Below are 15,779 nucleotides of genomic sequence, written 5' to 3' on the forward strand. Positions count from 1 at the left end.
CAAAGAAAATGCAGAAGTGCTAGAAGTACTGGAAGCACTTTAGATCAAAACTCTGAGGCCTGGTGGTATGCTACCAATTGTGCTTAAGACAACAAACGTAAACTTAAGGAAACAAGAGAAGATATTCATTGGTCAGTAACAAAACTCTTTTAACGGTCACTTAAGACAATGGCGTTACCATTTTACTGGAAAATTGCTTATGTCATGTCCATCCATGAAATGTCTGACAAACTGAACCAGGTACAATAAATCCATACCAGTAAGTCTGACTTCTGTTCCGTATACAGTTATGGAAACAAATAATTAGAACTCAAATAGAGGATTATCTGTGGAAATAAGACCATAGGGGATAATCAAAATGGTTAAAGTAAACGTAGGTATGACTTAACTACAGCATTGCATTAAAGATTACATGATACTACAACAGGTAGTAAAATCAGAAACTATAGTTGAATAGAGAGAAATGCTGAGCTTGAGGTAGCTACATCATTTATATCCTCTACAATGTGGAGAAGCAATGAAATGGAAAAGAGTATGATGTATTGTTAAAAGTGTACAGTTTAAACAAAGTGGTCTTTTGTTAAAGTGGTTAATGTACCAAAAAAAGTACAAATCACTAGTGAGACTTTGTTTAGAACACACTTTTGGTCACCATGTTACAAAAAACACATACAACTGCTGTAGAATCTTTACAAAGAAGACATCCATAGAAGTCTATGGCAAATACTACAAGGGGGCCTGGTACAAGTATAGCTCTCAAAGACACTGACAAATTTAACCCAATGGACTCCCTCAGAATCATAAGTACTGTAGTGTAGTGCTCTCGGGTTCTTGTGGGTATGCGCCCTCGCCGCTGCCACCTCAGGCCGGCCCCCCCACTGATGGGGACTCAAGCCCAGGCCTCCGGCGTCACTCAACAGGGACCCAGCCAGTTGAGCTAGAGGGAAATCTCCCTACAGCCCAACAGCTGCGGTCCATGCTATCCACAGAGAAGGGCAGTGACGTCACCGCGCTGGTAAGCCGGCACGAACAACCTGCAATGGTGGCCGTATGCGTTACAGTAGAAAACAAATCAGAAGATGCAGGTCATCACGTAGACATTGCACACAAGTGTGGGGCCTAGAATAAATCTAGTACTCTGCCCAGATGAGGCCCTTTGCTTAATGAACTACTAGCATTCAAATGGGCTAGATGGGTCTCCTCTTACGCATAACATTTTCTTGAGAGGGTAGTAAGTTCATACAAAATGGCAGGTCTTTTCGGAATCACATTTCCCAGATGGCAGTAGGGATGACCTGTCGCTGTCCATCATCTGACCAATGGATGGTTAGAAACCAGGAAGCACATGTTTCCAGCTGTCAGTCTATCTGATGTCTAACCTGAAAGTCCAGGTGAAATTAGGTCAGCAGTTTGTTTTATCCATTCTACCCTCCCTCTCTGTTTTCTGCTAACATTCATGGGGGAGAGAGTAGCAGTGCTGTAGAAAGTTTCACAGCAATTACATAGATCCTAAACTTCTCAGACATATGTACTGCAGTAAGGAAGGATGAATTCAGTAATGTATTTGCTTTAGATCGGAGCAGGGTGAAAATAAGATTTACTTGTTAGCTAGCCCTGATATGAATTCAGTATTCCTGTCACTCACTCGCCACTCCTAAATCTCCTCTTCCATACTCTCAAAGCTGACAGGAAAGTCATGTTTTTTAAACAATACAGCGGTTTATTTTAAAAGATGGAGGAAAAAAATACAGGGACTTGATTTAAATCCCACTGGGTTGTCATTGTAATGTGATGAAGTGATGTTCCATAGTCCTTCAGTAAATCTAGATTCCCGCAATGCCTGCTAAATATAAAGTATCCTTTGCAGGAAAATGGCACTAGGAATACGTGTCTCATAAGCAGAGTCTAATGAAAATGAGCTACAGCAATTTGAAGCTAGCTCAGTAAATGGAGTATATTATACATTCATGCACTGGTTGGTACATAAAATGCAGGTGTACTTTACCATTGTGAGTTAATTGTTGACCTCTTAGTACCCAGCCTCTTTCAGTATGGTGTTGGCCATTTTGTCATAAAACTAAGAATGAGCTCTGTTACAGGGCAAGGAGAAGTCATTGGGTCATCTGTTTGCCAGGGGTTTCAAACCATGTGACATTCATAGGACAGTTACTGGCTATTCACTCTGTCACAGAAACATTGTGTGAATGGTGTGAATGTTTTCAAAAAGAATGGGGGTAGTGTGTGCAATGAGAAACAGTTTGAATGATTAATGCTGAGTCCTGTCATAAATTTGTGCCTGGGAGAATATGGATGGAGAACCACATAAAAGCTGGCTTCTGCTTAGTAATGAATGAACTACAGCAAAATATTGTCTGTATTAGGGAATACCTAGAGGTATAGTACAGTGCTTTATCTTGTGTATTCTTTTTGTTTATTGTCGTTGTCATTCTGTAAAGCACTTTGAGAAGTCACCTTTAAAGGCGCTATATAAAATAAAGTTTATTATTATTAATCTGCTGATTCAGTGCCTGAAGTTCAAAGGTTCAAGATCTACTGTGTCAAAGGACATGCTAGCGGATTCTAAAATGTCCTCTGTAGTACATTATATTTAGGTTGTTTCAGAGACTAAAAATATAAGTAGTTTGAGTTAAAGCATGTTCAATTTTATCATGGCAGGCATTGGAAAAATAATATGGACTGGATGATCCTTGTGATTTTATCTCCTCTGGATTCATTTCAATAATTGGTTTGAGCCAGAGTGATGTGATTCATCAAAGTAAGCAAAATTTTCTGCACACAAAAGTTTCTAAAATTTCAATTCTAATTTTCACACAAAAGTGTGTTAAAATGTTTTATTACCTGAACAGAACTTTAGCCTTGATTCTAATTTAATTCCCATTATTTCTGTCTTGAAACTTTGAAAGAAAATAAAGGTGAACCCCTCATTATACAATTAAATGCATTAAATACACAACCATTGAGTATTTGAACCAAATGCATTTATTGTTTCTTGACATGTATTACAATCCATAGACGCAGTCTCCCACTACATGTAGTAGTCACTCTATCATATGAATTAGAACATATCTATGGATTTTAAAGTGCATTCAGTGTTTAGCCTAAACTTTAATTAGTTAATTAATTGCAAAGTTACTGTATCATACACTAAATTCGGGTGGGAAAAAACGATTCCTAGATGCATCTCGTGATTCTCTCTTGTAGGATTCTGCATTTTTTGAATATGCACAGTACTAAACATTTCAGATAAAAACAATACAACGTAAAGTAAAGGACAAATAATAATGGTTTAGTTTTTTGGGCTAACTGCGTGATGAAACGAAAAGACGTATAACCTAGACGCTAAGTGCGCCATGCTTACATCTGAACTAAGCTACTGTACGCTACCCGCTTTGTGAAGATGGACAAAGTCCGGCCTGCACCCTCCGCTTGGAAAGCCACCGTATGGGCACATTTTGGATTTGATGAAGTAAAAGGTAAAATTGAGCTGGATAAGAGCCATGCAGTGTGCAAGCTGTGGCATACCAAGATAAATATTTCGGGAATACAGCGAACATGCGAAATCACATTTCACATTTCACGAGGAAAAACGGCCTGTTCCTGTTGCTGCCGAACAGAGAACCCTCGAGCAAGCGTCAAAGCTTCCACATAGTTCGGAAAGGGCGAAGCGAATCACCAGGTCTAGCAAGTTTTATCGCAAAAGTTTAAAGCCTCTACGCCGTTGTTGAAAACCCGGGCTTTCGCTTAATGTTGCAAACACTGGAGCCGAGGTACAACATACCGTTTCGTCGTCACTTTAGTGAAACAGCAATACCAATGCTCTACAACGACACCAAAACTCAAGTCTTGGAATCATTGAAGAAAGCAAAGAGGGTGGAAATAACCTGTGATGCGTGGACGTCCATTGCAACAGAATCCTATATCACTACTACCGCGCACTACATCACCGGTGAATGGCAGCTCGTGTCTCGCGTACTCCAGGCTGGCTAAACTCCTACACATGTGATGTTATGCCCACACACTGATTTTGGACTCTCAGCGAGCGTTAAAAAAAAATCATGATGTATAGAAAAAAATCGAGATGCATCGAGAATCGAATTATAATCGCATTGTGGCGTCCTGAATCGAAATCGAATCGAATCTTGAGGTGCCTAGAGATTCCCACCCCTGTTAAAAATTGACATTGGATACAGAATTTCCCAAAGAGATTAATTCACTGCTGTTTATTTGTCATTTTTTTTTGTTTTCAAAATATTTTTGGACAATGAGTACATTTCTATGTCAGTGAGCTCTATCAGGGTTGAATACCACAATCGTATAAGTATTATGGTGTTTCTTTTTTATAACTTGTGGTTTTTATATTTTTATTTGGGTATTACAAGTTTTATAACTGTTACCTAAACATGTTTCATTTAAATTCCCATTTATTATTACTCTGGTTAAGCAGAAATCATCAGGCAATTTACAATTGGCTCTAGTATAAACTACAAGTGATTACGAACATGTAATTTAAATTTCTTCGACTTAATCATTGGATAAATGTAAAACTGTTGTGAATTTGTTATTCTAATAATCATCTTATTAATTGTTGTTGGCAGATCATATCAGTGATAAGTCACCGGTGGATGAAGAACGATGTATAAGATAAACAGCTTGTACAGTATGGGTATTCAGCGCTGAGAGCTCCTTATACTGCTGAAGCATTTCATCTTGAGCGCTGCTTCAGAGTTTTCTGCTTGCAGATGTAAATAGCAGCATTGCTGGACAAAGGAATCTGAATGACTGGCATCAGAAATGCTTTCTGGGTTAATATTGCCCTTCTCTTTTATCATTAAACATCATTAAACATCTAGAGATAGTGGTTGTCTTTTTCAGATGGCTTATTTTGCTTAGTATACAAACATACTGTAGGACCATATTTTGAATGCACACTGCAGTGTGATGTGGGGAAATATTTTCAGTCTTCCAATTTCTAGCAAGTGTTCAGTTCCAGAAAGTGGTGTGAGAAGGATAGGATGACATGCCCTTACGGGAGCCCTGGAGAAGTTTATTCTGGCGGATTCTCGATGGGCCTCTGACTGAGGAGAACTGGGGGCCTCCATCTGCTCTCCTGGGCTCTTTCCTGGGAAAGCTAAAGGCTGTTGTTTGGAGTGAGGGCTATATGATCGTCTGGAACTCCCTAGTCAGGCATTCTATCTGCCTGAGTTTGCTCAAGTGGTGGCCCTGAGCAATCCTGGTTTTCACAGTTTGAATGAATTTCTCTTTGTTGAGTTTGGATTTCTTCTAACTTTGCCTTGTGTTGCTTTAACAAGAAAATACTTTAAAAAGTGTAACACTCATTTACCAAGAGACAGAATGCTTGCCAGTTTCTAACCTGGCTTGCGAGATGGAGTGGCAAGGTTAGGAAAAAAAGGATGATAATTATCCCTGTGTTTGTAGCTGAGCTGATTTAAACAACAGCTGCTCTGTCCGCAGCTCTTAATAATGATTTTGCCTGATTCCGGATTGTGTTTTACATATCAGGGCTTGACAATCAAATGTTTCTCTTGGGGGATGTCTGTTATGCAGCCTTTAAAACAGAAGTATCAGTATTATTTAATGAAAATCTTACTTTTGTCTAATTCTGGTGGTCATGTAATTGGATTTTGTTGGTTTGGTTCAAAATGCTGCTTTGAATCACCAGCAGATTAGGAATTGGTAAACTAGTCCAATTAAGTCAATAAAAAGTGTTGTTGGGCAGTTAAGAGTACAATTAATTATTACAGTATTGTAATTACAGCACTTGCAGGTTTAAATGGAATGAAAAGCTGCAGAGACAGTGTCCACCCAAAAACAGGATTAGACTCTCCTGGTTTAGCTGTAACTATTTAAAGGAAGTTTATAAAAATGTTACAGTAATAATGAGCCTGAGGATTACAAAACAAACACTAATGCAATGCGTCTGTCAATTGTCCGACATGTAAGGGAATGCTGTGTTAATTATCGTTATTAAACATGCAGTAAAAAAAATGTAGCTTAAAATCGCATTTCAATGGTTCTGTGTTTATCGGTAGAAATACTGCATATCAAAGGTACGTTCACAAGAAGACTTATTCCATAAATTACTTTCTATAGATATATATATTTTTTATCTTGATATTATGGTTTATCGAATAAACCCCAAAACATTACTTATTCTTTTGCATTGTTTAATCTCAGTAATAATAATCTGCATTCCAGGACTCAAGGCAAATTGCTCTGTTGTCAACTTTCTAGTGCCAAATATGCAGTGTGCCCCTTTTTTATCCATATTTCAGAAGTATGTGTTGCATTTTGGAGAAAAGAGAATGTACAAGATGAGATAATTTTTTCACTGAAATTGAGCCAAAGTACCTTGTACTGTAGCTTTATTGGACTATCCCACTCACTAAGAGAGCTGTATTCTCTATAGGACGTCCCACAAACAAGTTGAATTTCCGAATGGAAATGTTTGTGCTGTTTTCATTCATGTGAAATATTGTATATGCTTTAATCAAATGATCTACATTTTTCTCTTAGTCACCATAAGGACACAATAGAGTAATGTAACAATGACAAAGCAGACATTTTACTATAATGGTAGAATGGACTCAGTAAAATAGTCCACTTCCCCTTTAAATCAGCCAAACCTATCAGTTCATTTTACTGATTGACACTCTACCTTTGCACACAACATTGTGCAGTGGGGCACATCAGTAAAAGATTCCGAAATACTCAAACTCCATCTGCAGAAACGCTTTAAGAAGCACACATACGACACCAGACATTAAAACATTAGCCATTAAGACATTGTTATACTGTATATTATAAATAAATTATTTTTAAATTTATCCGGCACGGTTAAGGAGTTTAAGGCTGGTGATAATACTTGAGGGATGCAGAAGCTTAAATGTGTTTGTTGCCACTAAAAGGTTAATCTTCAGCACGCTAGCATCTTTCTCTACAATAATGCATTGATAGTACGGTATTATGTTAGTTATGTCATGTGTTTACTTTTGTTTAGTCAAGTCCTTAAATTAAATTGCAGCTTTATGTCATTAATCTCAAATAACATTTTTACACATAGTCATTAAGAGCTATGAGGCTTAACAGGAAGGTTCAGAAGCATATTATCCTTTTTGTCCTTTTAGTTACCATTCATAGACATAGACAAAACAAAAATGGTTCAAATTAATAATGTTTTACACACAGAAGCACATTTTTCGTTCCAGTAGGACATACAGGCTTGACGTGTTGATGGGGTCATACCCAGTTAATGTGACAACATTATTGATCATGCCAGTATTGTTTATTGTTGTTTATACAGTAGTTGGTAGTGTGATCCTGTCTTCTCCACTGAAACTGGATGGTTAGTTGCTGTTACAACTTTGAGAGAAACTGCAGTCTTATGACAGGTTCATGAGGTGCTACTCAGTTTGCTAGATCCAGAATAACCATATCATGTCTTTGTAATAAATCTTGTCTCTAACCCCAGAATAATCGGAGAATAGGAAGTTAAGTAAAAGCTGTCTTCAGAACCCCAATGCCCCAGGATTTTAACTAGAAGAGTCAATCTTACTTTTTCTAGTTTTCTTTTATCTTAATCCATATTCTTCCTATTATTAATGATTTGATTCCATAATTATGTTTATGTGTCTATTTTATAACTGCTTTATCAAGTACAGGGTCACAGGGGAGCCTGTGTAAAGATGAATGGCATAAAGTTTTTATCATTAACATTTTTTCTATTCATGTGAAACTGATGATCAAACAAATACAGATTGGAGCTCTAGAATATTAATTATCTTTCAGCAGATGGAAGTAAATTCAGGTGGTATACACAGAGTCGCATGCACACCATTCCTTCTGAATTTCCTTTTGCTTTCCAAACCAAGAAAGCTTAATTAATTGGAAAAATCTGCTATCTGTCACACAACCGTTTCTAATTATATGATTTAGAATTATGACATCATTGTGCAGTTTCCTGGATATTTAAAGGAATTAATCAAAGAAAAGTACATTTATAAAAAAAAAAACACTGTTATGTAATCCTTAACATCTTTCTCCACCTAAAGGCAGTTTCCAGCTAAATTCAACACATAAACTTGTAAACTTTTCCTGTTTACATTCTCTCACTGGCATGATAGAACTCAAATGGTGTTGGCATAATGGAGACGCTTTTATTCTGCGCTGAAGTAATGTGAGATTCTCATTCTTTGTAGAATTGAAAGTGGTGGAAAATTTGCTACAACAATGTATGTAGAAGCCAGACTTTTTGTTGCCAGAAAGGTAGTTTTATTTCATCAGCTACATAACAGCTAAAATTGACTAGCAACACAAATCTGTTATGTTTTATTTTTTGAGAAATACAGTTTGAATTGCATTTGAATTGCAAAGGGTGAGGTCAAGACCTCAGAGTGACTGTTGAACATAGTTTCTCTTTCAACATGGAAAACCATGTTCTTTATTATTTGCTATAGACAAATTAAATTTAATATTAATCTGTCAATAGACAGCTGAAATAATTATTGTCATAACCTCATGTTTGAGGACTCAGGTGTTGTAGACTCCTGTATTAAAGAAATAGGTATTAAGGACTAATTGCTATAATGATCAATTAATGCTCAGAATTAATTACTAATTAAAAATATTTTCATATTCTGGAAGTCTGTCTGTGTGCAAAAACTATTTTTTGTAAATAGAATTCATCCTACTTAAAGAGATAATTTTTCAATAGTATTTTTAAGTATTTATGATTCAAGAATTTGTAAGTAGCTGAGATGAACTTGAGTGTAAAAAATGCTCAGATGTGAAAATACATGGCATGGGGGTTTTAGCACTGAGCAGTGGATGTTTCCGCAATTAATAGGATTTCCTATTGCATTCTTATTACTATTTCCTATTACATAGCAGCTGTTTCTCTGGATTTAGTAAATCTATCCATCCAAACATGCACAAGCATCTATGGACTAGTCAGTAACCCTATATTGACCCTATAGTTGGTGTGCTTTATCCTATACATCTATCCATTCAAATATTTTCAGAAAGTTGCTTCTTCCTAGTAACGATTAAGGTAGCCTGCAGCCCAACCCAGAATCATTGGGGACAAGGTGGGACAACATCTACAGTAGATGGGATGCCAGACCATCACAGGGAACAGAATACCACATAACTCAGTCAGCATGACTTGGGAGGTAACAGGAAGTCAAAGCCAACATTGAAAGCCCACACAAACACAGGAGAACATGCAAACTCCACACAAAGAAAGGCACCTCAGTCTTGAATTGAACCCAAGAGCCAACGGTTACTGTGTGCGACTGTGCTGTCTTCAATACTTATTTCATTTCTGTTCATACACAATGTTACACTATTCTCAGATCAATGTATAGTTTCCAGCAGAAATAGTAGGTTATAATAATAATAATAATAATAATAATAAACTTTATTTTATATAGCGCCTTTAAAGGTGCCTTCTCAAAGCGCTTTACAGGATGACAATAACAATAAATAAGAAGACTACAACAATAAATAAGAAAATTTCACAAGATAGGACACAATTATAATTACAACAATACAACAATAACAATAGAGGAGACCGTGGAATATGGTATTAAGAAGAGCAGAGGGGTGAAGAATGGAACCAGTTAAGTAAAGGCTTTTCTGAAGAAGAAGATTTTGAGTCTGGATTTGAAGGAGTTTAGAGAAGGTGACTCTCTAATATCCTTGGGCAAAGAGTTCCAGAGCTTGGGGGCATAGCAGGAGAAGGCCCTGTCGCCCATACAATGTAGACGGGCTTGGGGGACAGTAAGGAGGGCAGAATTTGAAGAGCGGAGGTTGCGAGGTGGGGAGTAGGGAGATAAAAGTTCAGACAGGTATTGAGGTGCCAAGCCATGTAAAGCCTTGTAGGTGAGCATGAGGATTTTAAAGTCTACGTGGAATTTGACCGGAAGCCAGTGCAAGGACTCCAGGATAGGAGTAATGTGAACACTTGCACTAGACCTGGTCAGGATTCTGGCTGCTGAATTTTGGACATACTAAAGCTTGTTCAGAGTAGATTTAGATACCCCAGGGAGTAGAGCATTGCAGTAGTCAATTCGAGAGAATACAAATATGTTGATCAGCTTTTCAGCCACAGTTAATGATAGCATAGGGCGTAGTCTTGCGATATTTCTAAGGTGAAAAAAAGATGTTTTGACAGTATGCTGTACATGTGGGTCGAATGTTAAGCCAGAATCGAATATAACCCCAAGGTTTTTCAATTTATATCAAGTATAGAGCCATCTACAGACAGGGTTACAGGACTGGCTTTACGAAGTTGATGGGGGGTACCAATTATTATTGGTTATTCACTGGCATTTCCATTACCATTAATAATTAAAAGGTAAGTCAAATTTTGCATACATGATCATCAAAACGTGTCTCGTTGGATGTATATAACCCACCTGTCTCTTGGAATAGCGTTTACAGCATTGCATGGAAATCATAACACCTACAGTTGTGTCACAATCAAAAACCGGCACTTGTTTTCCTCGTACAGCATTTTCTACACTATAAAAACAGAAGTCACCTTTGTAATCATTTCATTTTTCATAGTCATGCTCTCTGGAGTTGGGAATTTACATTTAAATGAGAAAAACAAAACTTTGCCTTTGAGTGTAAGGGCTAAAATGTGGCGTGCCATCCTATAGGACAAGAGATTGTTTGATGAGAGACTTTTATAGCACAATTTGTTTTCTTTTGCGACAGTTAATGTCATTAAAATTATTATCATATTTTATTATGTTTATGCTTTGGAGAACGTCATTTAAATTATTTTCATTTTTTATTATGTTTATGCTTCTAGTTTTATTTGAATAGGGTGACCCCATAATTGTACCTGTTATGACCCACTTGCTACTTACTGAAGTAACTAAAGTCTAGGGGGAAATAACAACATAACTAATAAGACCCAGAGGTGCCAGATAAGTTCAACCCTGTTTATTTCCAGCTCCAAAACAAAACACAAATGGGTAGGGTGAAGACACAAAAAAAACACTATCTCCCACTTTAACAGGACAGAAACAGACATAAGAAAATTAAGAAAACATCTAATCCCTTCTGATTCAAGAACCAGGACATCTGAACCATCTGAAGGACAGCACCTCCTACACCAGAGTATTGCTAGTCACCCTATTAGGAGTACTTGATTCATTATCGTGCTCTAGAGGGGGAAAAGGGGCCCAATTCTGGTCTATCAACAACATTTCAGCAGTCTGGTGAGATCCCAGTGAATGCAACAGAGGGACGAATTTTGATGAAGGTTGTTTGGTGTTGCTCACCTATCTGTGGGAATGGCAACCTATTCATGACGATGAGTTAACCCGACCCCCTCCTCAGTATTGTCAGGAAAGAGCCAGGAAGCTGTTGCAAGGCTGTAGATGGGGTGACGAGAGGAATACGAGAGAGGTGTACAGTATGAAGGGAAGTTCAGAGGGCCATGTACTGTGTGTATATATATTATGTACTGTACATACTGTACATGTAGGAAGATGGAACTGAACGAGTTTAAGATTTAACCTTCATCCCAAATGTCTATTTAATATCCATTTGCAGCAGCAATCTGGTTTTCATCAGTGGTCTCCAATGTCTACTGACCAAGCCCAGCCTTATTTAACTTCTTAATTTCTGCCGTTTTGAATGTTTTTTTTGTCTTAAATCCTCTCAGTTGGGCTTATACCTTCAACCCCTGTAACCCAAATGGAAAAAAGAGGACCAATGTCACTGGATTCACATTAGTAAAAGGGTGTCTGGATGGTGAAAAAAACAAAACCAGCTCAGTCTTCCCTGTGTTTTCTTTCTGGTCACGTAAATGTTACAGTACACTCTCTAAATTCAATATCATGTATTTCTGCTGTGACAAATATCGTTACTGTGCAACATGCAGCACATTAAGGAATGAAAACAATAAATCTGTAATTAAGTAACTGTTTCTGAAGCTTACCTTTCACTTTTTTAGTTTTTAGATCAGTTATCCAGTCACGTCAAGTGTTTTTTCAGCCTGGGCTCTCTCCTCGGGCTGAATGGCATTGTTATGTTAAATGTCGGATTTAAAGAGCTGTCACAAAGAGCATGTCATTAGCGAGGATAAAGTCTTTACGGTATATTGCCAGTCATCGTAATCCAGAGCGAATAGACAGAATGCTTGCAAGAGTTTATTGGGTCAGTAATTTTATTTCCAATTTTGCCACAATCAACTGGAAAACTGCTAATTCTATGGATGCATTACTCAACAGTACAGATGGAAATGTTAGTGCACAGCCAGCCTAATTTGTGAAATACTATTCTCCTGCAGCATCTTTCTCATTTAGTACCTGAATCCAAAAATCCACAGCTGTTTTGTTTTTCCTCTGTAGTAGATTTTTTGATCAGCAGTGGGAATCTAAATTTCCAAGATCACTGGTGTAAAGATTTAGCAAAGCACACTGAGTGACTCAAGGGCTTAAAGCCATCAATGATCATCCACATGACCTTGAGCTCGACTCTACCTACTTTGAATCCTCAACAGCACAAGTCACAATCTTCTGTTCTTACCCTGAATAGCTGTTGGCCACTCAGCACAGCACCCCTGCCCCGAACACACACAAACAGATTCAACAGTGGCACAAGGAAAAACAAAACATTTATTGTTTATTCACTTTTAGAATGTCATTTACAAAGCCCTCGTCAGAGATTTGGAAGTATCTAGTGTTCAAAAATCTTATTAGAAGAGACTGCTTGAGTGCGCTTGGGATCTGAACCAATAAGATTAACATCTTTAGAGCTGGAAAAAATGTTCCGTTGCAGGAAAGTCAAAGAAAATTGGGCCCTGTTTGTTTACAGGATCATTGTACATTTGAAGGGGATCCACGACTTTACAGCATCTGTCCTTCTATCTGCTTAGCATGAAGTGCAATTCAAGCTCATCCATCCCATTGATATCCAAGCACTGAAATTGTAGATGGTCATCTTGACATGGACAGCTGTAATATTTTTAGAGGTTCAGTGCCACTTGTAAACTTTTATGTTTTGTCACTGAAGGCGACTGCTGTTGGAAAACCAAACACCACTGCTTGCCAGCCACAGCATCTGTCGTTTGATCTATTACAAGCACATCTTCTGAATCACCAATGTACTGTATGTAGGTGAGTCTCTGCACTTCAGTGTATATTACTGTGCTGATGAGTGCCTCATGTTTGATTCTGATAAGCTCTTAACACATTTTCAGACCATTCTCTAAAGTAATGTTGCTTGTATAATGGTATGGAACGAAAGCGACATTTTTCACTTTTCTTATTTTCTCCAAAACTGTTCCGATTTGTTAAATCTTAATCTTAAAATCATTTTAAAAAAGCTTCCAAATACTGCTTACTTGTATTACTTTGAAGAAGAAAAAAATGAGCCTATCTATCATTTTGTTGCTAGTAGCTAACCGATAAGAAGATCTCATCCAGCTGTTTCTTGAAAAAAGCTAGGGTTTGGGCTTCGACAACAGGTAGCTTGTTTAAGACCCCTACGACCCTTTGAGTCCGAAAGTGCCTCTTGCTCCCAGATTTAAATGTGCTTTCCCATAGTTTCCATTTGTGCAGTCTGGTTTATGTTTCATTATTGAATCTGAAGGAGTCCACTGGGTTGACTTTGTCAATGCCTTTGAAGATTTTGAATACTTGATATACTCTGTCCCCTTGTAGTCTTCTATGTTCAAGAGTAAAAAGATTTAGTTCTTTTATCCTGTCAGTGTAGGACACCCCTTTGAGCCTGGGAATGTATCTCATTGCTCTTCTCTGGACAGATTCCAAAGCAGCAGTATCATTTTTTTTTGTAATGTGGTGATCAAATTGTATTCTAAATGAGGTCTAGCTAATGAATTGTACAATTTTAACATAACATCCCTCGATTTAAGTTAAACGCTATGCTTTTTACATACTAAACCCAAACATTATATTTGAATCTCCATGTTGTCTAGAAGAAAGTAATGATATGTCACTATAAATATTTTCTTTAGGCTGTGTTTCTTATTTGTATCTATTGTAAATGTTTTTCTTATCTGTGTGTAAAAACTCTGTATTTAATCCATTCCTAATGTTTTAGCCAATATGTGATTACAGGGGAGCTGAAGCCTGTCCTGGCAAGCAACAAGCACAAGGCAGGATACACCCTGGACTGGACTCCAGTCCATCACAGGGCACACACAGACAAGTGCACACTCACACCAGGGCCAATCTTCCCAGAAGCCAATTAACCTTCCAGTGTGTTTTAGAACTGTCAGAGGAAATTGAAGCACCCGCAGGTAACCCATGCAAAAATGGGGAGAACATACAACCTCCATGCAGAAATAACCTCAGGAATTGAAGGTAGGGCCACAGAGCTGCAAGGCAGCAATGCTAGCCACTGTGCCACCATGCAGACATCTGCACTTAATGTCTGTATTAAATGTCATGTGCTAGGTATTCTCCCAGAATCGAAAGTCATTTTGAATTTTTCTTGCAACTTCTACTGTGTTTCGTTAACCTCCTGTTTTGTATCGTCTTCAAACCTTACTAGTTTACCAACTAGACCAGAATCTAAATCATTATTAGAAATTAGGAAGAGCAGCGGCCTTTTTACTGTACTTATAACTATGGTACTTCACTAACGTCTTCATACCTATTTGAGCAATCACCCTTTAACTATTTGTTTTCTGTCCAATAACCAATTCCAAATGAATACATTTCCTCATTGCCTACCACCTGTTCTTTAAGAATTAATCTTTTTTGGGGAACTTTATCGAACACAAATGATGAATTGCTTTCTGATTGTCAGAAAATCTGACACTGCTTTGAATTTATTATCGCTGTAATGTAGTCACATAACTAAAAACATAGTTAAGCAAGACGTACCCTTCATGACTATCCCTAAGAATCATATTGCCATACATTCTTATTATTGTTTCCATAATCTTGCATGTAATAGAATTAAGACTTACTTGTCTAGAGTTACTTGGTTTGTATAGTCATCCCTTTAATTGGTGAGCACTACATGACCAATGTTCAAGTCATTGGATATCACCTCTGGATTGAGTGACTATTAGAGGAGTGTTATTAACAGTTTGTGAATAACATTTCTTGTCTCCTAAAGTCTGCAGTTGGCAGAATATCATCAAGCCCTGGAGATTTGTTTATTTAACTACTTCTATCAGTTATGTGCTAATATTACTTAACACAGAACTTTGTCTTTGCTCAGTCTGAGATATGTAGTTTACTTTCAGGACTTCCTTGGTAAGGATAGAATTTTCATTTTTTTCAGTAATATAATGCAATATTCATATGGACATCAGCCATTTTCCCCTTTCATTTTCTACAACTTTCAAAAGTAAATTAATTTCTGTAAAATAATATTATATACAGTGAACACATAAAACAAAGCAAGCTATATTTCCAGCTATGTGTTAAGTTACACTATGACTTAAGTTACACTAAAAATGAGTCAGTTTCTCAAACATTTTCTCCACACATTTTGAGAGCTGAAAACCAGTGTGACACTACAAAGCTATACATACAGTATGTATCACGGTAAAGCACATAATGAAAGGGCCTTGTTTTCCCATCATAAGTGCATACGTTCATAAGATCATAAGTTAGTCATTAATGCACTAAAGCTACTGATTTCATAAACATAATTCTTTTAACTTATATAATAAAGTAAAAGTTTATTGTTTAGATTTTAAGTGCACAGTGTTTTGTTTCTTCAGATTTTGGGTCATCACAGAG

General features: G+C 37.3%; 1 long non-coding RNA gene across 1 annotated transcript; it reads left to right on the top strand.

Annotated features, from left to right (window-relative positions):
• The first annotated feature begins 3,178 nt into the window (after positions 1 to 3,178).
• LOC148674951 (uncharacterized) lies at positions 3,179 to 4,870 on the top strand. The gene is made up of 2 exons (XR_015935587.1): positions 3,179 to 4,298; positions 4,617 to 4,870. It is a non-coding gene; the product is annotated as an uncharacterized LOC148674951 (long non-coding RNA).
• Positions 4,871 to 15,779: the final 10,909 nt, after the last annotated feature.

This window comes from Lepisosteus platostomus, chromosome 3 (assembly GCF_059453375.1).
Source record: "Lepisosteus platostomus isolate fLepPlt1 chromosome 3, fLepPlt1.hap1, whole genome shotgun sequence".
Classification (NCBI taxonomy): Eukaryota; Metazoa; Chordata; class Actinopteri; order Semionotiformes; family Lepisosteidae; genus Lepisosteus; species Lepisosteus platostomus.